The sequence below is a fragment of the Myotis lucifugus genome, unplaced genomic scaffold, assembly GCF_000147115.1.
Source record: "Myotis lucifugus unplaced genomic scaffold, Myoluc2.0 scaffold_13, whole genome shotgun sequence".
NCBI classification, from domain to species: domain Eukaryota; kingdom Metazoa; phylum Chordata; class Mammalia; order Chiroptera; family Vespertilionidae; genus Myotis; species Myotis lucifugus.
This window is the reverse complement of record NW_005871061.1, coordinates 8,982,056-9,007,280: the sequence shown is the minus strand read 5'-3', so window position 1 is coordinate 9,007,280 and position 25,225 is coordinate 8,982,056.

Here is a 25,225-nt window from a genome sequence, read left to right as displayed (position 1 = left end):
AAGACAAATTCACCAACATCTGTAAGGATCAAGAGGAAATGAAGAATGACATAGCTATAATAAAGAGTGCAATGGAAGATTTCAACAGTAGACTAGAAGATGCTGAGGACCGAATCAGTGAGTTGGAAGACAAGGTAGAAAAATCACAAGCAGAGCAGAAACTGGAAAAAACAAATAAAAAGCAGTAAGAAAGCCTAAGAGAGCTTTGGGACAACATGAAATGAAACAACATTCACATAAGAGGAGTGCCAGAAGGAGAGGAAATGGAGCAAGGAATAGAAAACCTGTTTGAAGAATTAATGATAGAAAACTTCCCTGAGTTGGGGAAGAAAAAACTCACACAAGTCCAAGAAGAACACAGAGTCCCAAACAATATTAACCAAAAAAGACTGACACCAAGACACATCATAATTAAATTGGCAAACATCAATGACAAAGAAACTTAAAGGCTGCCAGAGAGAGACAGAAAGTTACCTACAAGGGATCTCCCATTAGACTATCAACTGAATTATCAAACAGAAGCACATCAGGCCTGAAGGGAATGGAATGAAATATACAAAGTGATGCAAAGCAAGGGGCTGAATTCAAAAATACTATACCCAGCAAGGCTTTTATTCAAAATTGAAGGTGAAATCAGGTGCTTCAAAAAAAAATCTAAGGGAGCTTATTACCACCAAGCCATCAATGCAAGAAATGCTAAACAGATTGAAGTAAAAATAATAAATAGAAAGAGAAAAAGGAACACAGGAATAAAGAATAAAAATGGCAACAAATAAGTACCTATAAATAATGACCTTAAATGTAAATGGATTAAATTCTCCAATCAGCCGAAACCGGTTTGGCTCAGTGGATAGAGCGTCGGCCTGCGGACTGAGGGGTCCCGGGTTCGATCCCGGTCAAGGGCATGTACCTGAGTTGCAGGCACATCTCCAGTAGATGTGCAGGAGGCGGCTGATCGATGTTTCTCTCTCATCGATGTTTCTAACTCTCTATCTCTCTCCCTTCCTCTCTGTAAAAAATCAATAAAAATATATTTAAAAAAAAATAAAATAAATAAATTCTCCAATCAAAAGAGATAGAGTAGCTTAATGGATAAGAAAACATGACCCATATATATGCTGTCTACAAGAGACCCACCTCAGAACAAATGACTCACACAGACTCATAGTGAAGGGATGAAAAAATATTTCAGGCAAATAGAAATGAAAAAAAAGCTGGGGTAGCAATACTTATATCTGACAAAATCTGAATAGGCTGATAACAATGGAGGAAATTGAAGCAGCAATCAAACAACTTCTATCAAACAAAAGCCCTGGTCTGGACGGCTTTACAGGGAGTTTTTTTTTTTTAATCTTTATTGTTGTGATTATTACAGTTGTTCCTCTTTTGTCCCCCCATAGCTCCCCTCCACCCGGTTCCCACCCCACCCTCTACCCTTTTCCACCCCCCACCTGTCCTCACCCATAGGTGTACCATTTTTGTCCATTCTCTTCCTGCACCCCCACACCCCTTTCCCCCTGAGAATTGTCAGTCCACTCCCTTTCTATGCCCCTGATTCTATTATATTCATCAGTTTATTCTGTTCATCAGATTTTTTATTCACTTGATTTTTAGATTCACTTGTTGATAGATATGTATTTGTTGTTCATAACTTTTATCTTTACCTTTTTCTTCTACTTCCTCTTCTTAAAGAAAACCTTTCAGCATCCTATCTAATAATAGACAAACATGGTAATTGACCGTACCTTTGCTATGCCTCCCATTGGCTAATCAGCACGATATGCAAATAAACTGCCAACAGAGATGGCAGTTAATTTGCATACGTAGGCTCCAAGCGGCGGAGGGAAGACTGAAGGTGAGCCAGAACAGCGAAGAAGGAAGAAGGAAGGCGGCTCTGGCCAGAGCAGCAAAGACGGAAAATGGAAGGCGGCTCCGGCCAGAGCAGTGAAGACAGAAGACAGAAGGCGGCTCTGGCCAGAGCAGAGAAGACAGAAGAAGGAAGGTGGATCCAGCTGGAGCAGTGTAGATGGAAGACGGAAGGCAGCTTCAGCCGGAGTGAAGGCCTGGGTCCCAGGTGCCCGAGGAAAACCTGTGCTGGCAGCCAGGAGAAAGGAAGGCCTATTGCATGAATCTCTTCATGCAACAGGCCTCTAGATTCATATAATATTGGTTTGGTGGTGATGAACGCCTTTAGCTTTTTCTTATCTGTGAAGCTCTTTATCTGACCTTCAATTCTGAATGACAGCTTTCCTGGGTAGACTAATCTTGGTTGTAGGTTCTTGCTATTATCACTTTGAATATTTCTTGCCACTCCCTTCTGGCCTGCATCATTTCTGTTGAGAAATCAGCTGACAATCTGAATGGGTACTCACTTGTAGGTAACTAGCTGTTTTTCTCTTGCTGCTTTTAAGATTCTCTCTTTGTCTTTTACTCTTGGCATTTTAATTATGATGTGTCTTGGTGTGGTCCTCTTTGGATTCTTTTTGTTTGGGGTTCTCTTTGCTTCCTGGACTTATAAGTCTATTTCTTTCACCAGGTAGGGGAAGTTTTCTGTCATTATTTCTTCAAATAGGTTTTCAATATCTTGCTCTCTCTCATCTTCTGGCACCCCTATAATTCTGATGTTGGTACGCTTGAAGCTGTCCCAGAGGCTCCTTACACTATCCACATATTTTTGGATTCTTTTTTCTTTTTGTTTTTCCTGTTGGGTGTTTTTTGCTTCTTAGTACTTCAAATCTTTGACTTGATTCTTGTGATCCTCTAGTCTGCTGTTGGATCAGTGTATAATATTCTTTATTTCAGTCAGTGTATGCTTAATTTCTAGTTGGTCCTTTTTCATGTCCTCGATGGTCTCACTAGACTTATTGAGGGTCTTACTAAATTTATCGGCGGTCTCACTAGACTTATTGAGGGTCTTACTAAATTTATCGGCGGTTTCTATAAAATTCTTGAAAAACCTTAAAACCGTGGTTTTGAACTCTATATCCAGTAGTTTGCTTTCCTCCATTTCTGTCATTTGTGACCTGTTTCTTTGTCTCTACATTTTGGCTCCTTTCCTTGTGTTGATAGAGTGGTTTTCTGTGCTAGGTGTCCTATAGGGCCCAGTGGCTCAGCCTCCCAATTACCTGAGATGGACACTCTTGGTGCACCACTTTGTGGGCTGTGTGCACAGTCTTGTTGTAGTTAAGCCTTGATTGTAGTTGGTATCACTGGGAGGAATTGACCTCCAGGTCAATTGGCTGTGAGATTCAGCTGTGTCTACGGTGGGAGAACTTCTGTGCTGGAGACACCCTTATGGGGCATGACTTGTTTCAGTGGGGCTTTGGTGCTCACTGAGTCCATCCCCTGAGTGTGTCCCTTATGGATCTGAGGAGTTTTAATCTGGATGGTCCCACTCTGACCACTGGGTACACTAGCACTTGGATCTCTAAGGAGGTGCTAATTTAGCCTCTGCCTGAGGCTACCCAGCAGGAGCTACAGAGAGATCTGCAGATTCCTCTTCTTTGTTTGAGATTTGAAGGTGCCCAGATGAGGCCCAGCTGTGAAGCAATGCAAGCTGCTGTGGGGCCTTGGCCCTTCTTTTGGATGTTCTGGGTCTCTCTGACCCAGGTGCAGTTTGTTAGGTAATTTTAGATTGCAAAGGGCCAGGTCATTCATATGCAAAAGCCTCTGCTCACAGCTTGGGTGGGGCTGGGTCTCAGGCAATCAATAGGGCAGAGCAAGCAGCTATGGCTGATCCTCAGCCTTACCCTAAGAGGTCCAGGGTCTCAGTGGCCCACGGTAATGCTGCAAGCACCTCTGAGAAAAAGCTGACCTCAAGTTCCACCCACTGCCAGACAGTCCAGTTTCTCCCCATATGAGTCTGGGTCCCCAGAGACTCACCCGGAACTGGAGTCAGGGCCGTAGGGAGCTTGTGTCTCCCTCCCGATTGAAAAAGACAACCGCGTCCTCAGTTGCCAGCCCTTTCCGTGTGCGCCTCCGTACCTCTGCACTTTACTTCCGCACCTCCTCTGAGTCTCAGTGTGCTTTTCTCTTTCCTTCTAGTTGTAGAATTTCCACTCAGCCAGCCTTCCTGTGGTTCTGGATGCTGTCTTTTAGTTGTATTTTTGAAGTGGTTGTGCAAGGCAGCAATTTCAGGTGTTTACCTATGTCGCCATCTTGGTTTTCTTTTTACAAGGAGTTTTACCAAACATTCAAAGAAGTAAAACCTATCCTCCTCAGACTATTCCAACAAACTTGAGGAAGGCATATTTCCAAACTTTTTTTTTAAAGCCAGCATTACATTAATCCCCAAACCAGATAAAGACACTATAAAGAAAAAGAATTACAGGCTAATATACCTATTGAACATATATGCTAATATCCTCAACAAACTTCTAGCAAATCAGATCCAGCATTACAGTAGAAAGATCATACAGCATGATCAGGTGAGAGTTATTCCAGGGATGCAAATTTGGTACAATATCTCCAAATCAATAAACATTATACATCACATAAATAAATTGAGAGAAAAAAATCACATAATCATATCAATTGATACAGAAAAAATCATTCGACAAAATCCATCACCTTTTTTTTTTTTTTATAAAAACTCTCAACAAAGTGGGAATAGAGCAGTGGTTCTCAACCTTCCTAATGCCACGACCCTTTAATACAGTTCCTTATGTTGTGGTGACCCCCAATTTCATTGTTACAAACTGATCATAATTAAAGCATAGTGATTAATCACAAAAACAATATATGTGTTTTCTGATGGTCTTAGGCGACCCCTGTAAAAGGGTCATTCGAACCCCAAGGGTAGCGACCCAAAGGTTGAGAACCACTGGAATAGAGGGATCATACCTTAACTTTAAAAAAAAGCATAGCCTTGACCAGTTTGGCTCTGTGGATGGAGCGCCAGCCTGTGAACTGAGGGCTCCCGGGTTAGATTCCGGTCAAGGGCATGTACCTTGGTTGCGGGCACTTCCCTAGTAAGAGGTGTGCGGGAGGCAGCTGATCGATGCTTCTCTCTCACTGATGTTTCTAACTCTCTATCTCTCTCCTTTCCTCTCTGTAAAAAATCAATAAAATATATTTTAAAAAAGCCTTATATGACAAACTAGAGCCAACATCATACTCAATGGGCAAAAAATAAAACCATTTTTCCTTAGAACAGGAGTAAGACAGGGATGCCCACTTTCACCACTTCTGTTTGACATAGTACAGGAAATGCTAGCCATAACGACCAGACAAGAAGAAGAAGTAAAAGGTGTCAATATTGGAAAAGAAGAAGTAAAACTCTCATTATTCACAGAGACATGATATTGTACACAGAAAACCCTAAGGACTCCATCAAAAAACTACTAGATTTAATAAATGAATTCGGCAATGTAGCAGGGTACAAAATTAACACCCAGAAATCAATAACTTTATTATAAAACAATAATGAACTCACAGAAAGAGAAATGAAAAAAAACCTCATTTACTATTGCAACAAAAAATTAAGATACCTAGGAATAAACTTAACTAAGGAGTTAAAAGACCTGTACTGGAAAACAAAGGGCATTGAAAAAAGAGATAGAGGAAGACATACACATATGGAAAAATATACCATGTTCATATACTGGTAGAATCCACATCATTAAAATGTCCATACTACCCAATGCAATCTATAGGTTCAATACAATCCCCATTAAAATACCAACAGCATATTTCACAGACCTGGAACAAACTCTCCAAAAATTCTTATGAATGAAAAAAGACCTCAAATAGCCATAGCAATTCTGAGAAGAAAGAACAAAGTTGGAGGGATCACAATACCAGATATCAAGTATATTACAAAACTACTGTTCTCAAAACTGCCTGGTACTGGCACAAGAACAGACATATAGACCAATGGAATATATGACTCAAGCCATTATGATCAATTAATATTTGAAAGGAGGAAAGAGCATACAATGAAGTCAAGACAGTCTCTTCAATAAATGGTGCTGGGAAAATTGGACAGATACATGCAAAAAAAAAGGAACTAGACCACCAACTTACACCACAAACAAAAATAAACTCAAAATGGATAAAGGACTTTAGTGGGAAACCATAAAAAATATTAGAAGAATCCATAGGCAGCAAAATATCAGACATAAGTCATAGCAATGTCTTTATTGGTGCAGCTCCTAGGACAATAGAATCTAAGGAGAAAAACAAACGTACTACATCAAAATAAAAAGCTTCTGCACAACAAAAGAAACCATCAACAAAACAACAAGAAAGTCCACTGCATGGGAGATCATATTTGCCAATGTTACATCTGGTAAGCATTTAATCTTCAAAATTTATTGGGAACTCATACAACTTATCAAAAGGAAGATAAACAATCCAATCAAAAAATGGGTGACCAACCTAAATAGACACTTTTCAAAAGATGATATATGGAAGGCCAAGAGACCTATGAAAACATGCTCAAAGTCACTAATCATCAAGAAATGCAAGTCAAAACGACAATGAGGTACCATCTCACACCTATCAGAATGGCTATCATCAACAAATCAACAACTGTCTAGTGCTGTTGAGAATGTGGAGAAAAAGGAACCCTCACACATTACTGGTGGCAATGCAGACTGGTACAACCACTGTTGAAAACAGTTTGGAGTTTCATCAAAAAATTAAAAATGGAACTCCCATTTAACCCTGTAATCTCACTTCTAGGAATACATCGCAAACACCAATAAGAAACACCATTCAGAAATAATATATGCATCTTTTTGTTCATAGCAGCACAATTTTCAAAAGCTAAGATCTGGAAACAACATAAGTGCCCATTAGCAGATGAGTAGATTAAATACTGTGGTACATCTGAACAATGGAATACTACACTGCTGTAAAATAGAAAGAACTCTTACCATTTGTAACAGCACGGATGGACATGAAAAGCATTTTGCTAAGCAAAATAAGCCAGTCAGAGAAAGATAAATATCATATGACATGATCTTACTCATTTGTGGGATATAATGAACAACGTTAACTGGTGAACAAAAATAAATCCAGAGACATAGAAGCATCAAACAGACTGTCAAATCTTAGTGGGGAGGCAGAGGAGGGTGGGAAAGGGGTTGTAAGGGATCAACCAAAAGACTTGTATGCATGTATGTAAACATAGCCAATAGACACAGACAGTAGGGGGGTGGGGTCATGTGCTGGGGGTGGTAGCTGCCAGGAAGAGGTCAATAGGGGAAAAAGGTGACATATGTAATACTTTAAACAATAATGAATTTAAATAAAAAAAAAACAACACAACACAAACTGAAAAAAATAAAATAAAAATATTAGGAAGGCATAGCAACATTAAATTGTATCTGAGAGTACTATGAAAAGAAACCATAACCTAGAAGACATTTTATACAGATAGTACTACCTAGATAATTCCAGGGGAAAAATTATTCTAAATTCATAGAAAAAGGTTACGTTTATATGGCTGCACTTGTCAGAATACTAGCTTCTCTTATAAATTTCACCATGATTGCTCCTCATAACATGCTGTGGCTACCTGGTATTAATTTGTCTATGATTTTGGGAATTACTTTCCCTGAATGTTTTCTACTACTTTTATGAAAGAAAGATTAGTGAGTGAAGTAATAAATTATCAATGCCACATGTCATAAAATACAATATATTCTTTTTCAGGTCTTGATTCACTAATCAAGAAAAAACGAATATATCTGAATTATTCAAAGAACCTAAAATTATAAAAATTATACCTAAATTGAATATTCTATTCAAAATGTAACAAAAGAGATCACTCTGCACATTAAGGTATACTTTACCAGGTACCAGTCAGGTTCTTACATGAAACACTTAACAGCGCATTCTTTATGAATTAAAATAGAAAGAATGGCTTGTAATTTAGAAAATTTGCATCAGAGGGAGACTAGAAAGTCATTTTGACATTAAAAGGTTTTTGTGTTAAAATGAACCTCAAAGAGTCAGATTCCAAAGCATCTCATTCCTTATTTTAAGTCAAACTTCAATTAAAAGACCATGATAATGTGATAACTTTTCATATTAAGTAATGTTTATTAATTCTTAGTGGTTTTAAATGACAAATAAACAAATGAATAATGTGTAGCCTTCTGAATATGCTATATATTAAACAATAATGACTTGATTTAGAGTGTCATGCCATAAGGGTAAAGCCTAGGCTGTCTTGAGTTCTAGGACCACCAACACCAGGATCCACCAGGAGATCTCAGTGGGTCGGCATTGGACTGGAAGAAATATATTAGAAAAATTATTACTAAGAGAAATGTCCAAACATATGTAATACTTTCAACAATAAATATTTTTTTTTATAAATGAGAATCCAAAATGGTGACAGAGTAATTGGATGCTACACTGACATGCTCCCAGGACCAAACTGAAATTACAACTAAAATACAGAAAAAAACATCCTGAATAATAAACTTTAGACTAGCTGGAAAGAACCCTGATAACCAAGGACTGAAAGTGGAGACTGCATAGAGATTAGTAGTAAGTTTGAGGCACAAAAGTGCTGACCGGGCATCCATAGATAGTGGCTGAATTTCCAGAGGGATATCTAAGCTATGGGGGAATCCCACTGAGAAGTCTGGTGTCTAAACCCCAAGATGGGCTTCTCAGCCCCAAGCTCCAGAACTGAGAATGGTGCCCACATAAAATCTGGCTGTGAAAAGCATCAGGGCTGCTGTCTAGCAGAGAGAGATGTCTGGAAATGTAGGCACCCTCATAAATGGCCAACACACAATATTTCCTGTGCATCCATTCACCTTGGCCTCTGACAGGGGGAGGGAAGTGTAGACTGGAGCTGTGTGAGCAGAAGTCAGGGTAGAGTGTTCTGGGGTTAGACCTCAGAAGGCAGACACCATGGTTTCCTGTGCTGAGTCATTCCTCATGCTGTGGAGGACATCTTTCTCCAGAGGACCTTTGATATATTTGATATCCAGGTGATTTTTGTCTGGGGGGAAGGCAGTTGCTCTATCCTATTAGAACACCCCCTTGTCCACTCTGTGGAGTTTCTGAGGCCCATTTAGAGACCAAGAACATCAGTCAGCCTGCAAGAAAAAGCAATTGTCCCAACCTTTTGGAAACCCTCTCACCTTACCTTGTGATCAATAGCTTGAGGTTAATAAAGACTGAATACAATCATACTGCATGCAGAAGAGTATCTCTTAAGGCTTTGAGTCTTTGCCTGATCTAATTCAGGGAGGGCCTGGGGCTAGGAAAAGCAAACCTTGGTGCATATCTTGGTCCTTTCCAAAGGAATCCAGACACAGCAGAGGGAGTCACAAACTGTAGATCGCTGGTAGCTCCAAACAGGGTGTGCAAGGCCAGTCAGAAACAGTGTCTGAAACTGTCCTGAACTAGAGATCAGAAAGCATAGCAGAGCTACCCAATACATAGTCATAAACACAAACATCAGCCAAAATAGGGAGACAAAAAAATCAAGCCACAAATGAGAGAACAAGAGAATTCTCCAGAAGAAAAGCTAAATGAAATGGGGATAAGAAATTTATCAGACATGGAGTTCAGAATAATGATGGCAAAGATACTCAACAGCATTAGAAAAGATATAGTAACTATGAAAGAATGACATAACACTAATAAAGAACGCAATGGAAGGATTAAATAGCAGGATGGGGAAAGCTGAGGGTCAGATCAATGTGGAAAAAATCACTCAATAAGAGAAACAAAAAGAAAAAAATTAAAAATAGGAGGATAGCCTAATGGAGTTGTGGGACAACATGAAATGTAACAATATGTGCATAATAGGAGATCCAGAAGAGTAAGAAAGTGAGCGAGGTTAGAGAATGTATTTGAAGAAATAATAGCAGAAAACTTCCTTAACCTGGTGAAGGAAAAAGTCACACAAGTTCAGGAGGCACAGAGAGTCCTAAGCAAGAAGAATCCAAGTAGGCCCACACCCAGATACATCAAAATTGAAATGCCAAAAATTAAAAACAAACAGAGAATATTAACAACAGCAAGAGAAAAGCAAATTATTACCTATAAAAGAACTCCCACAAGGCTATCAGTTGTTTTTTTATCAGAAACTCTACAGGCCAGAAGGGAATGGCATGAAGTATTCAAGGAAATGAAAAGCAAGTATCTGAAACCAAAATATCCATCATTGCTATAATTCAGAATAGATGGTGAAATCAAGAACTTCCCAGACCCCCCCCCCAAAAAAAGGCTAAATGAGTTTGTCACCACCAAACAAACAAGCACTGCAAGAAATGCTAAAGAGATTGCTGTAATGAGAAGAAATGGAGAGAGAGAAAAACAGGCATAAAGAATTAAGAAGGCAATAAATAAGTATCTATCAATAATAACCCTAAATGTAGATGGATTAAATGCTCTAATCAAAAGACATAGGGTAGCTAAATGGATATGAAAACATGACCTAAATATATGTTGTCTACAAGAAACCCACCTCAGAACAAAAGACTCAGACAGGATGAGCGTGAAGGGATGGGAAAAATTTTCCCATGCAAATGGAAATGAAAAAAAAAAAGGTAAGGTAGCAGTACTCATATCTGACAAAATAGACTTCAAAATGAAGGTCATCAAAAGAGACAATAATACTAATACTAAAGAGATCAATCCAATAAGAGGATATAGCCCTCGTAAGCATATATGCACCCAATATAGGAGCACCTAAATAAAAAATTTTCTGGAGGAATTTAAGGGAGATATCCACAGCAATACAGTCACAGTAGAGGACTTTAACACCCCACTGACTTCACTGTATAGATTTTCCAGACATAAAAATTAAAAGGGAAACAGTGAGTCTAAAGGACACACTAGATCAGATGGATTTAATTGACATTTATAGAACGTTTCACCCCAACACTGCAGAATATACATTCTTCTCAAGTGACATTGTCATTCTAAATGATAGGCCACATGTTATGAAAGAAAAACAAGTCTCTATAAGTTTAAGAAGATTTAAATCATATCAAGGATCTTCTCAGATCATAATGGAATGAATTTAGAAATCAACTACAATAAAAACACTCAAACTCATGGAAGCTAAATAGCATATTGCTAAACAATGAATGGGTTACCAATGAGATCAAGAAAGAAATCAAAAACTTTTGGAAACAAATGAAAATAAACACAAAACAACCCCACATCTCTGGGACAGAGCAAAAGCATTCCTGAGAGGGAAGTTCAGAGCATTACAGGCCTACCTCAAAAAACAAGAAAAATTAATAATAAGACATTTAATTCTATAACTCAAAGAATTGGAAAGAGAATCACAGAACAGCCCAGAGTATGTAGAAGGAAGGGAATAATAAATATTAGAGCAGAAATAAGAGAATAAAAAAAATCAATACAAAAGATCGATGACACCAAAAGCTGGTTCTTTTAAAAGATAAACAAGATTGATGCACCTTTAGCCATCCTCATCAAGAATCAAAGAGAGAAGAATGAAACAATTAAACTCAGAAATGAAAGCTGTGAAGTAATAACTGACATCACAGCTATGAACAACTATATGCCAACAAGCTGAACAATGTGGATGAAATGCACAAATCCCTAGAAAAATACAATCTTCCAAAACTGAATCAGGAAGAATCAGAAACGCTGAATATGCCAATAACAATTCAGGAAATTAAAGCTGCAATTTAAAAAAACAACAACAAAAAAACTCCCAGCGCCCTAACCGGTTTGGCTCAGTGGATAGAGTGTCAGCCTGCAGATTGAAAGGCTCCATGTTCCATTCCAGTCAAGGGCATGTACCTTGGTTGCGGGCACATCCCCAGTGGGGGGTGTGCAGGAGGCAGATGATCAATATTTCTCTCTCATCGATGTTTCTAATACTCTATCCCTCTCCCTTCCTCTCTGTAAAAAAATCAATAAAATATATTAAAGGAAAAAAAAAAACAACAACTCCCAGCAAACAAAAGTCTTGGACCAGACTGCTTCAGAGGGGAGTTTTACCAACAATTCAAAGAAGAAATAACACCTATACTCCTCAAACTATTCCAAAAAATCCAAGCAGAAGGAACACTTCCAAACACTTTTTATGAGACCAGCATTATCCTAATTCCAAAACCAGATAAAGACACTACAAAGAAAAAGAATCACAGGACTATATCCCAGATGAACATAGATGCTAAAATCCTCAACAAAATATAAGCAAATCAAATACGGCAATATATTAAAAAGATCATACACCATTACCAAGTGAGATTTATTCTGGGGATGCACTGCTGGTACAATATTTGCAAATCTGCAGACATGGTACATCACATAAACATATTGAAAGATAAAAATCACATAATCATATCAATAGATACAGAAAAAGCATTTGACAAAATCCAACACCCATTTTTGATAAAAACTCTCAGCAAAGTGGGAATAGAGGGATCATAATTCAACATAATAAATTCCATGTATGACAAACCTACAGCCAACATCATACTCAATGGGCAAAAATTAACACTATTTCCCTTAAGAACAGGAAAAAGAAAGAGATGCCTACTTTCACCACTGTTATTCAACATAGTACTGGAAGTGCTAGTCACAGTGATCAGAAAAGAAGAAAACAAAAGGCAAGGAAGAAGAAAAACTGTCATTATTCACAGATGACATGATATTGTACATAAAATAACCTAAAAACTCCACCAAAAAAAACTAGATTTAATAAAGGAATTTTGCAATGTAGCACAATACAAAATTAACACCCAGAAATTGATGGCATTTTTATGCACCAATAATGAATTTGCATAAAAAGAAGTACACAAACAATCCCATTTACCATAGCAACAAAAATAATTAAGATACCTAGAAATATACATTACCGAGGAGTTAAAGACTTGTGCTCAGAAAACAATGGGATGTTGAAAAAAGAGATTGAGGAAGATTTAAACAAACAAGTGGAAGAATACACTGTGTTCATGGATTGGTATTTTTAACATAATTAAAATGTCCATAATACCCAAAGTAATCTACAGATTCAAAGCAATCCCTATGCAATTACCAATGGCATATTTCACAGATCTACAATAAATACTCCAAAAGTTTATATGGAACCAAAAAAGACGCCGAATAGATGCAGCAATCTTGAGAAAGAAGAACAAAGTTGGAGGGAATCACAATAACAAATATACTAGTAAGTTTATACAAAACCACTGTAATCAAAACAGCCTGGTACTGGTTCAGGAACAGCTATATATAGACCAGTGATGGCGAGCCTATGACACCTGTGTCAGAGGTGACACGCCAACTCAATTTTTTGGTTGATTTTTCTTTGTTAAATGGCATTTAAATATATAAAATAAATATCAAAAATATAACTTTTTGTTTTACTATGGTTGCAAATATCAAAAAATTTCTATATGTGACATGGCACCAGAGTTAAGTTAGGGTTTTTCAAAATGCTGACACGCTGAGCTCAAAAGGTTCGCCATCACTGATATAGACCAATGGAACAGAACAGAGACCCCAGAAATTGACCCAAGCCATTACACTCAATATGTGACAAAGGAAACAGGAGCATACAGTGGAGTCAAGACTGTCTCTTCAATAAATGGTGTTGGAAAAATTAGACAAGTACATGCAAAACAAATGAAACTAGACCACCAACTAACACTATGCACAAAAATAAACTCAAAATGGATAAAAGACTTAAATGTAAGATGTGAAACCATAAAAAAATCTTAGAAGAAACCAGAGGCAGCAAAATCTTAGACATCTCTCATAGCAATATGTTTACAAGTACATCGGCTAGGGCAAAGGAAACTAAGGAGAAAGTAAACAAATGGGATTACATCAAAATAAAAAGCTTCTGCACAGTAAAAGGAATCATCAAAAAAATGAATAGGGAGCCCACTATGTGGGAGAACATATTTGGCATTGTAACATTTGATAAAGGGTCAATATCCAAAATAAATAAGGAACTCATATAACTTAACAAAAGAAAGACAAACAATCCAATTAAAAAATTGGCAAATTACCTTAATAGACATTTCTCCAAAGAGCACATACAGATGGCCAAGAGGTATATGAGAAAATGCTCAAAGTCACTGATTATCAGAAGGATGCAAATTTAAACGACAATGAGATATCACCTCACACCTGTCAGAATGGCTACCAACAACAAATCAACAAATGTCAAGTGCTGGTGAAGTTGTGGAGAAAAGGGAACCCTAGTACACTGCTCCTGGGAATGCCAACTGGTGCAGCCACTGTGGAAAACAGTATGGAGTTTCTTCAAAAAATTAAAAGTGGAACTGCCATTTCACCCAGTGATGCCCCTTCCAGGAATATATCGTACGAGACCTGAAACACCAATCAGAAAGAAAGTATGCACCCCTATATTCATAGCAGCACAATTTACAATAGATAAGATCTGGGAACAGCCCAAGTGCCCATCTAGATGAGTAGATAAAAAAGCTATAGTATATTTACACCATGGGATATTATGAAGCAGTAAAAAAGAAGGATCTCTTACCCTTTGAGACAGCACAAAGGGACTTGGAGAGTATTATGCTAAGCAAAATAAGCCAGTCAGAGAAAGACAAGTATCATGTGATCTCACTCTTATGTGGAATCTAATGGACAAAATAAACTGATGAACAAAAATAGATCCAGAGACATAGAAACATAGAACAGACTGCAGACTCTCAGAGGGAAGGCATGGGAAAGTGGAAAGTGATCAACCAAAGATCTTGTATGCATATATGCATAATCCATGGACATAGCCAATAAGTTGGTGAAGGCCTGGGGTAGGGGGCAGGGCCAGCCTATAAGTGGTCAATAGGAGAAAAAAGGAGACATTTAACATTTTCAACAATAAAGATTTTTTAAAAGATTAAAAAAAACAAATATAAAAAACTGTATAATACTTTATATATGATTAATTATGTGTCATTGGTTTATCTTCCTAAATAAAGGTTCTAAAAAGCAAAAAAAATTAAAAGATAAAGAAAAATAATGACTTGATTTAGTCTGTTACACTTATAATTAAGTACTAGGCTTGTATCATAGCTACATTAGGAAAAGGAGAAGATAGCTTGCTGTCTACAGGCTATAGGAATCTAGGGTTAAATGTAACCTACCTTTATAATGTCTAGTTTTTATTTTGCCCAGGTCTTCAGTGTATGGAATGAATATGCTAATGTATCTTAATGGAGTTTATGTTATTATTGGTTAATGGCTTAATCTGTTTTAGTTGAAAAATTAGTTGAATCTTAGTATATTAAGATTAAAGTGTCATGGGGATTAAACATTTTTTGAGCTAGAGTAAAATAGAGGGTTACTCTGCAGATTAAATTGTTTGTAGTGTGCAAATCATAGTGCTTGAAAATCAATAATGGCAGTTAGTACTATAAAAATTATAATTCACTCATCTACATTTACACAAAACAGTTCTGTCATTCTTTAGAAGTTCACTAGATATACCCTACAGGACATGCTTATACTATTTATTGCATGACAGGATTTCTAATTCTGTGAGAATTACCTGTCTCTCTTTTTATTCTTTCTTTGAGATTGGTAAAAAAAGAAACAAAAAACACATTCCTTTCATAACATATCCTGTAAACTAACAAACATTTTAAAATGCCATTCAAAATAGAAAATATCTTGGAGTGCCCATGCTCAAATTTATACTTGAAGAGGTTATTGGAGCACATGTAGCCAGAACCTGCCATTTCTCTGTCAGGTTGATAAGTTTCCACTCCAACACATTTAGTCTTTCTAAGGCCCTGCTCCTTTGCAATTCCTCTGTGTCTTTTTTTACCTTATCTTCTAGGTAAGAGATTTTTAAAAAGAAAAATTGGGCTGAAAATAAGAAATTGATTGAAAGACTGAATACTGGAGAGTAAACTTCCAATTTTCTCCCGAGTCTCTCCTAAAAAAAGAAATGATACCTCCCAAAGTATATTTTTTCAGATACAATTTTATTCTAATCAAAAGAAATTGAACTATCACAGAAAGAAATTTTCTGAGTTTTAACATTTGTGCATCTACCAACATAATGGCCAAATCTGAGTTCCATCATAAAAGCTCTCAGTAAGCTAACCGGTAAATTAGACCCATCTACCTAAACAGAGCTTCTAAATAGTTTTTCATTCCTCTTCCTTAACTTCTGATTTTTTAGGAAAACTGGAACACAAATCAGCAATTAAAACAAGGGAATAATGTCTGTAAGAGAGAGACATAGGAAGCCCCAGCCCTTCTTTCCCCACAGAAACACCAATTTAATAATACTATATGGAACAATTACCTTTATGAAAGGTCTAGAATACAGTTAGCCAAGTTGCAGTACTCCAGATGAGCACAAAGCCGAGAGCAGCTACATTGAAATCAGAAAGGAGAGTAATTTATTTTTACCTGAGCCAGCCTCTCCCCCAAGCCAGCATAACTAGGCATGGAGAGATCGATCACCCTGGCCTGCAATTTCTCCACTGGGAGGAAAAGAGAATGGAACACGCTTCAAACATCTTGGACTTTATGTGCATTGTCTGAGAAGTTGGTTTCTGTTTTGCTTCATATGGAGTGCTGGTTAAACTAGCATACTTCTGATGCCAAGGGACAGTTAAAAATAAAGGAAAAGGGGCAGACAGCCTGCTGTAGCTGGCATAGCTCTGTGAAATTATAAGAAGGTGCAGAACCCGAAGCTTCTTTGTTGGGATAAACGGAGAAGAATGGGGAATGCCTCCAACAGCCTGGCCTTTCACTATGCTGCCTGAGGAGCTGGCATCCATTTCACCTCACCTAGAGCCCTGATGGAACCAACCTAGTATTGTGAAGACAACTTAAAAAAATTTAGAGAGTGTCTTGCTGTGACTGGCACTGTTCTGCAAAATTGGGAGGAGCAAATTTCAAGCCTTTCCCATAAGGAATGAGAGGGAAGAGTGGAGCATGTCTCTAAGGTCCTAGCAGTCCGATTCCAGAAGGGACAAGATTTTGCTGGATCTTGAAAGCAATAACAACAAGAAACCATTAAATCACTAATTTGCAATCTACATCCAAAGGAGCATTGTGCTAAGTAAAATAAGCCAGTCAGCGAAAGAAATACCACATGACCTCACTCATTTGTGGAATATAAAGAACATTATAAACTGATGAACAAAAATAGATACAGAGGCAAAGAAGCATCAAACAGACTGCCAAACTACAGTGGGAAGGCAGGGGAGGGTTGGGGGGGGTAAGAGATCAACCTAAGGACTTGTATGCATGCATATACTAGTAAGTATAACCAATGGACACAAGACACTGGGGGTGTTGAGGGCATGGGCTGGGGGGTAGGGGAGGCCGGGGGGAGCTCAATGGAGAAAAAAGGAGACATATGCACTACTATTTGTAATACTTTAAATAAATAAATAAATAAATAAATAAATAAATAAATAAATAAAAACAAAGGAACAGAGAACATACATCTGTAGAAAATGTTTGAGAGGCTCCCAGAATCTCTACCCAGGCTGCTTCTTAAAGGTCTTTCCATGTCAAAGCCAGTCTGTAAAGACTTGAAGAAATACCTGTTTCATCAAATGTGCACACTTCAAAAAAAAAAAAAAAAAGCTTTAAGGGACACAAAGAATCAGGAAAAGGACACAATCAAAGGAATGACAATAACAAAAATCTTCAATAATTAAACCTAAATAAATGCAGATCTATGTATTGTCTGACAAATTATTCAAAATAATCATCTTCACAAAGCTCAGTGAGTTAAAATAAAACTAAACAAAATCAGGAAAGCAATTCTTAAATAAATTGAGAATATCAATGAAGAAAAACTATAAAAAAGAACCAATTCTAAAGCTGAAAAACATAATCATTGAACTGAAAACTTCACCAGAGGATCTCAGTAAGACTTCATCAGGCAGAATGAAGAATTATTGAACTCCTATGTAGTTCTACTTCTTGGTATATATCCTAAATAATTAAAATTGGGATCTTGAAGGGATAGCTAAAACCTATGCACACAACGGGATGCATTACAGGACACCAAACTTTGAGTTTAAGGTAGTCAAAACTTTTTTTATTTTTATTTTTTTGGGGGTGGTTAAAAGGTTATGTCATTTTGGTTAAAAATACCAACTTCAGGTTACACTGACTTGGAACACCCAGGCTTGCATCTTAAGTGATTGGTATCTCAGTAAGTCATATTGGTAGTCAAATCTTTTACAATAAGTTCTAATTATTCCTGCTCTTTTCTCTAGAGGGAGACAATACCTCTGTCATCCAAGGCTGTTCTCTGTACAGACATCCTTAAAAAGTTAGTTCAATATGAGAGACAAGAAGTGCCTCACTTAGAAGAGACATAGAAACTCACAAAGTCCATGAAAATATTCTCCTTATAGTGATTATTTTAATTTAAATTTATAAGGTGCACTAGTATCATTTGAAAAATTCAATAGCAACATATGGCTAGGGACTACCATATTACTAGTAGACAGTGAAAATATAGACTATTCCCATAAATGAAGAAAATGCTATTGGATAGAGTGGCTGTATATTATATAATAACAATAGTGATGACTAATAATAAGAGTAGTAGCTAATATTTATTAAATATCTACAATATGCTAAGAATTTTTATTTATTTTTTTATTATTTTTTGTCTAAAGTTTTACATATGTCTCCTTTTTTCCTGATCGACTACCCCCCCAGCCATTCCCACTCCAGGCGAAGCCCCCCACGACCCCAGTGTCTGTGTCCATCAGTTATGTTAACATATGGATGCATACAAATACTTTGGTTGCTCTCTAACCACCCCCACCTCCGCTGCCATTTGTCTCTAGATCTAATTTTGTTCATCAAATTATGTTGATCATTATATCCCACACATAAGTGAGATCATGTGATATTTATCTTTCTCCAGCTGGCTTATTTCGCTTAGCATAATGCTCTCCAGTTCCTTCCATGCTGTTGCAAATGGTAAAAGTTCCTTCTCTTTTATAGCAGTGTAGTATTCCATTGTGTAGATGTACCACAGTTTTCTAATTCATTCATCTGCCGATGGGCACTTAGGCTGTTTCCAAATCTTAGCTATTGCAAATTATGCTGCTATGAACATAGGGGTGCATATATCCTTTCTGATTGGCGTTTCTGATTTCTTGGGATATATTCCTAGAAGTGGGATTACTGGGTCAAATGGAAGTTCCATTTTTAATTTGTTGAGGAAACTCCATACTGTTCTCCACAGTGGCTGCCCCAGTCTGCATTCTCAAGAGCAGTGTAAGAGGGTTCCATTTTCTCCACATCCTTGCCAGCACTTGTTTTTGGTGATTTGTTGATGATAGCCATTCTGACAGGTGTGAGATGGTATCTCGTTGTTTTGATTTGCATCTCTTGGATGATTAGTGACTGAGCTTGTTTTCATATGTCTGTGGGCTTTCTGTATGTCCTCTTTTGAAAAGTGTCCATTTAGGTCCTTTGCGCATTTTTTATTGGATTGTTTATCTTCCTTTTGTTAAGATGTATAAAATCCCTATAATTTTGGAGATTAGGCCCTTATTGGATATAACATTGGCATTTATGTTCTTCCATGCAGTAGGCTTTCTTGTTGTTTTGGTGATGGTTTCTTTTGCTGTGCAGAAGCTTTCTATTTTAATATAGTCTCATTTGTTATTTTTTTCTCCTTAGTTTCCATTGCCCTAGGGGCTGTATCAGTAAAGATAATGATATGACATATGTCTGACATTTTGCTGCCTATGGATTCTTGTTGTAAATGTTTCCCTCCACGTCCCATGTGGTTCAGGTTCAGGATCTGGAAGAGGAGCCACACACAAATGAAAGAGAAGAGACAGATAATTTGGAAATATTGGGGTGCCGGGGTCCAGGCCCAGCGGGCCAGGGGTTCCCAAAGGTGTGCACGGAGTGGGCGAAGAATGATTTAAACGGAAACAGCGTTCATAACTCTCTAGCTCTCTTTAGTCTCCGTGGATCTTCTCTGTGCCTGGCTGAGGCCACAGAGATCTACGAGGCAAGCTGAGCCTTTATTTTATAGTCAGAGGTAAACAAGGTAGTGGTTACCATAGTTACACAGTTCTTGTGAGTTTCACTTGTTTTGGCCACTTCCTGCACTTCCCTCAGCCCATTAGCTTCCCAGATAAGATCTGGGGAGTGTTATAAGGTCAAGCCTAATTATGCTAAGAGGACTGTGCCCTCTAAGCTGGGACTTGTTTGTGACTTTGCCAACAGGTCAGTCAGAAGCTTAACCCTATATCAGCTCCCCACAGATTCTTCTAAGATTTTTATGGTTTCCCATTTTGTGATTAAGTCCATTATATATTGTGAGTTTATTTTTGTGTATGGTGTAAGTTGGTAATCTAGTTTCAGTTTTTTGCATGTATCTGTTCAATTTTCCCAACACCATTTATTAAAGAGACTGTCTTGACTCCATTGTATGCTCTTGCCTCCTTTGTCAAATATTAATTGAGCATAATGTCTTGGGTCAATTTCAGTGTTCTCTATACTGTTCCATTAGTCTATATGTCTGTTTTTTGCCAGTACCAGACAGTTTTGGAAACAGTGGCTTTGTAATACAGGTTGATATTTGACATTGTGATCCCTCCAACTTTGTCCTTTTTCTCAAGATTGTTGCAGCTATTCAGGGTCTTATTTTATTCCATATGGATTTTTGGAGAGTTCGTTCTAGGTCTGTGAAATATGCCATTGGTATTTTAATGGGGATTGCATTGAATCTATAGATTGCTTTGGGTAGTATTGACATTTTAATGATGTTGATTCTACCAATCCATGAACAGGTATGTTCTTCCATTTGGTTATGTCTTCCTCTATCTATTTTTTCAATGTCCTGCAGTTTTCCAAGTACAGGTCTTTTACCTCCTTAATTAAATTTATTCCTATGTATCCTAACTTTTTTGGTGCAATGGTAAATGGGATTGTTTTGTTGTTTGTTTCTCTTTCTGTGAATTCATTATTAGTGTATAAAAAAATCATAGATTTTGGCTGTTAATTTTGTATCCTGCTACATTGCCAAATTCATTTATTAAATTTAGTAGTTTTTTCATGAGTCATTAGGGTTTTCTATGTACAATATCATGTCATCTATAAAGAATGACAGTGTTACTTCTTTTCCAATTTGAATGCCTTTTATTTCTTCTTGTTGTCTGATGGGTATGGTTAACACTTCCAGTATTATGCTGAACAGGAGTGGTGAGAATGGGCATCCCTATCTTCTTCTTGTTCTTATGGGAAATGATTTTAGGTTTTTCCCATTGAGTATGATGTTGGCTGTAGGTTTGTCATAGAAGAGTTTTATTATGTTGAGCTATGATCCCTCTATTCCCACTTTTCTGAGACTTTTTATTAAGAAATGTTGTTGGATTTTTTCAAATGCCTTTTCTGTGTCAATTGATATGATCACCTGATTTTTATCTCTTAATTTGTTTCTGTGATTTATCACCTTTATTGATTTGTGGATGTTGTACCATCCCTGCATCCCCAGAATAAATCCTACTTGGTCATGGTGTATGATCTTTCTAATGTAAAGCTGAATCTGATTTGCTAGAAGTTTGTTACAGATTTTAGCATCTATGTTCATCAGAGATATTGGCCTGTAAGTCTCTTTCTTTGTAGTTTCTTTGTCTGGTTTTGGTATTAGGGTAATGCTGGCTTCATAGCATTAGCTTGGTAGTGTTCCTTCCTCTTGAATTTTTTGGAATAGTCTGAGGAGGATAGGTTTTAATACTGCTTTAATGTTTGGCAAAACTCCCCTGTGAAGCTGTCTGGTGCAGGGCTTTTGGTTGCTGAAAGTTTTTTGATTACTGCTTCAATTTCCTCCATAGTTATTGGCCTATTCAGATTTTTTTATTCTTCCTGATTGAGTTTTAGAGGATTGTATTTTTCTAGGAATATTTTCATTTCTTCCAGGTTGACCAGTTTGTTGGAATAGAGTTGTTCATAGTATATTTTTATAATCCTTTGTATTTCTGTGGCATTGGTTGTTATTTTGCCTCTATCATTTCTGGTTTTGCTTATTTGGGTCTTCTCTCTTTGTTTCTTGGTGAGTTTGGCTCAAGACTCATCAATCTTGTGTATCCTTTCAAAGAACCAGCTCTTGGTTTTATTGATCTTTTGTATTGTTGTTTTTGTTTGTTTTGTCTCTATGTCATCTATTTCTTCTCATCTTTATTATTTCATTCCTTCTATTTACTCTGGGCTTTTCTTGTTGCTCTCTTTATAATTCTTTAAGTTGTAGAGTTAATCTTTTTCCAATTTTTCCCGGGTTTTTTTTTTTTTTTTTTTTTTTTTTTTTTTTTTTTTTTTTTTTTTAGGTAAGCCTGTATTGCTATGAACTTCCCTCTCAGGACTGCTTTCACTGCTTCCCATAGATTTTTGGATTGTTGTGTTTTCATTGTCATTTGTTTCCAGGATGTATTTTTTTATTTGATATCATTGATAATCTAACCATAGTTTAATAGCATGCTATTTATTCTCCCAGTGCTGGATTTCTTTTTATTGTTTTATAGTAGTTTATTTCTAATATTATGGGATTGTGATCTGAGAAGATTCTTGATATGATTTCAATCTTCTTGAATTTTAAGAGACTTTGCCTGTGTCCCAAAATGTGGTCTATCTTTGAAAATGTCCCATGTGCACTTCAGAGGAAATGTTCTGAATATGTCAATTATTTCCATCTGATCTTGTGAGTCATTTAGGATTGCTTTTTCTTTGCTATTTTTTTGCCTAGAGAATTTATCCAGTTATGTCAATGGGGTATTAAAGTCCCCTACTATGATTGTATCACTGTTGATCTCTCCCTTGGTATCTTCAATAAGTGTTCTTATGTATTTGGGTGCTTCTGCATGGGTGCATATATGTTTACCAGAGTTATATCCTCTTATTGCATCAATCTCATTAGTATAAGTAAGTGGCTTTCATTTTTTCTTATTATGGTCTTCCCTTTGAGGTCTATTTTCTCAGATATAAGTATAGCTACCCCAGCTTTTTTTTTCATTTTCATTTGCCTGATAGATATTTTTCCATCCCTTCACTTTCAGTCTTTGTGAGTCCCTTGTTCTCAGGTGGGTTTCCTGTAGACAGCTTATGTATGTGACATTTTTTTTAATCCATTCAGCCACTCTATGTCTTTTGATTGGAGCATTTAGTCCATTTACATTTAAGGTTATTATTGATAGGTACTTGTTTCTCACCATTTTTGTTCTTTATGCATGTTTTCCTTCTTCCCTTTCTATTTCTTCTTTTTACAATGCTCCCTTTAGCATTTCTTGCATTGCTGGCTTGGTAGTGATAAACTCCCTCAGGCTTTTTTTTTGTCTGAGAAGCTCCTGATTCACCCTTCAATTTTGAATGATAGCCTTGCTGGATAGAGTATTTGTGGGGAGCCAGCACGGCCATGGCATACTCATGTCAACTCAGCCTGGTTCAGTGACCCTGAGTGGGGGTGGTGAAAGGCTTAGAAAAGACAGACAAGAGAATTAAAGCTGGGTCTTGGTGGGATGCTGCCCTCTCTGATGGACAGTGGCAACGCCCACAAGCCATGTCTTTATTTTATAGCAGATGCTACAAGGCAAAGTAAGGGCGTGATCAACTTGTTTACATCATTCTCGTGGGTTTCAGTCCCACTCAACTACATGCACCTGAACTCTACCACTCAGGCACGTGGGGCCACGTGTTCAGACCATAGGTTCAAGCTTTCAACTATAGCTGTTGTCTATAATTGTGCTGGGATGGCTCTGCCCTCCAAGCTGGGACTTGCACGTGGCAATGAGAGGACTGTGCCCTCTCCTCAGTCCAAGGCTTGAACCTGTCCAAAACACTGTAGCCACACCCCATAAGTATTCTTGGATTCAGTCCCTTGATTTGCATCACTTTGTATACTTTATTCCATTCCCTTCAGACCTGATGTGTTTCTGTTGAGAAATTTGATAATCTAATGGGAGATCCTTTGTAGGTATCTCACTGTCTCTCTCTTGAAGCCTTTATAATTCTCTTTGTCATTAATGTTTGCAATTTTAATTACAATGTGTCTTGGTATGGGTCTTTTTGGGTTCATCTTGTTTGAGACTCTCTGTGCTTGTGTGACTTTTATCCCCCAAATCAGGGAAGTTATCTGTCATTATTTCTCCAAATAGGTTTTCTAATCCTTGATCCTCTTCTTGTCCTTCTGGCACCCCTATTATATGTATGTTACTTCATTTCATGTTGTCCAAAAGCTCGCTTAGGTTCACTTCCTAATTTTTTTCTTCAATTGCTATTCAGATTGGGTGTGTTTTTAAGCCTTGTCTTCTAACTCACTAATACAGTACTCTGCTTCTTCTAGTCTGCTGGTGAAACCTTCCATCGTGTTTTTTTAATATGTATTTTTTAATTGATTTCAGAGAGGAACAGAGAGGGAGAGAGAGATAGAAACATCAATGATGACAGAGAATCATTGATTGGCTGCCTTCTGCACGCCCCACACAGGGGTTCGAGCCTGCAGCCCACAGATGTGCCCTAACCAGGAATCAAACCTGACCTCCTGTTTCATATGTTGATGCTCAACTACTGAGCCACACCGGCTGGGCCCATCGTGTTTTTTATTGTATCTATATCTTTTTATTTATTTATTTTTATTTTTAAAATATATATTTTATTGATTTTTGTACAGACAGGAAGGGAGAGGGTTAGAGAGTTAGAAACGTCGATGAGAGAGAAACATCGATCAGCTGCCTCCTGCACACCCCCCACTGGGGATGTGCCCACAACCATGCCCTTGAACGGAATCGAACCTGGGACCCTTCAGTCTGCAGGCCGTATCTATATCTTTTTAAATTTCATTTTGATTCTTACATAAGTTGTTGATTTTCTCATCCATCTGGTTCATGAACTGTATGACCCTTATTCTGAATTTTTTTTTGACATATTGCATGCCTTCATTTCATTTAGTTTCATTTCTGGCAATTCCTGCTTTTCTTTCCTTTTGGGGTTGTTACTTTTTCTCCCCATTTTTGCTAACATCAGAGAGCCTTGGTGCCGGGATGTGTGGGGTCTGTGGCTTGAAGCAGCAGGGTGGCAGGAGTGTAGCATGCCCTGAGAGTCACCAGAGACCCCAGGCACTGGTACTCATATTGTCTGTGGCTGTGGTGGCAGGTTTGCGGGAGTGTCGCACTCCCCAAGAGTCACTGAAGATCCCAGGCACCGGGAATTGTGGGGCCTATGCCATGGAGGCTGGTTGGCAGAAGGGTCATGCACTCCAGGATTCACAGGAGCCTGCAGCTTGGGGGGCTGG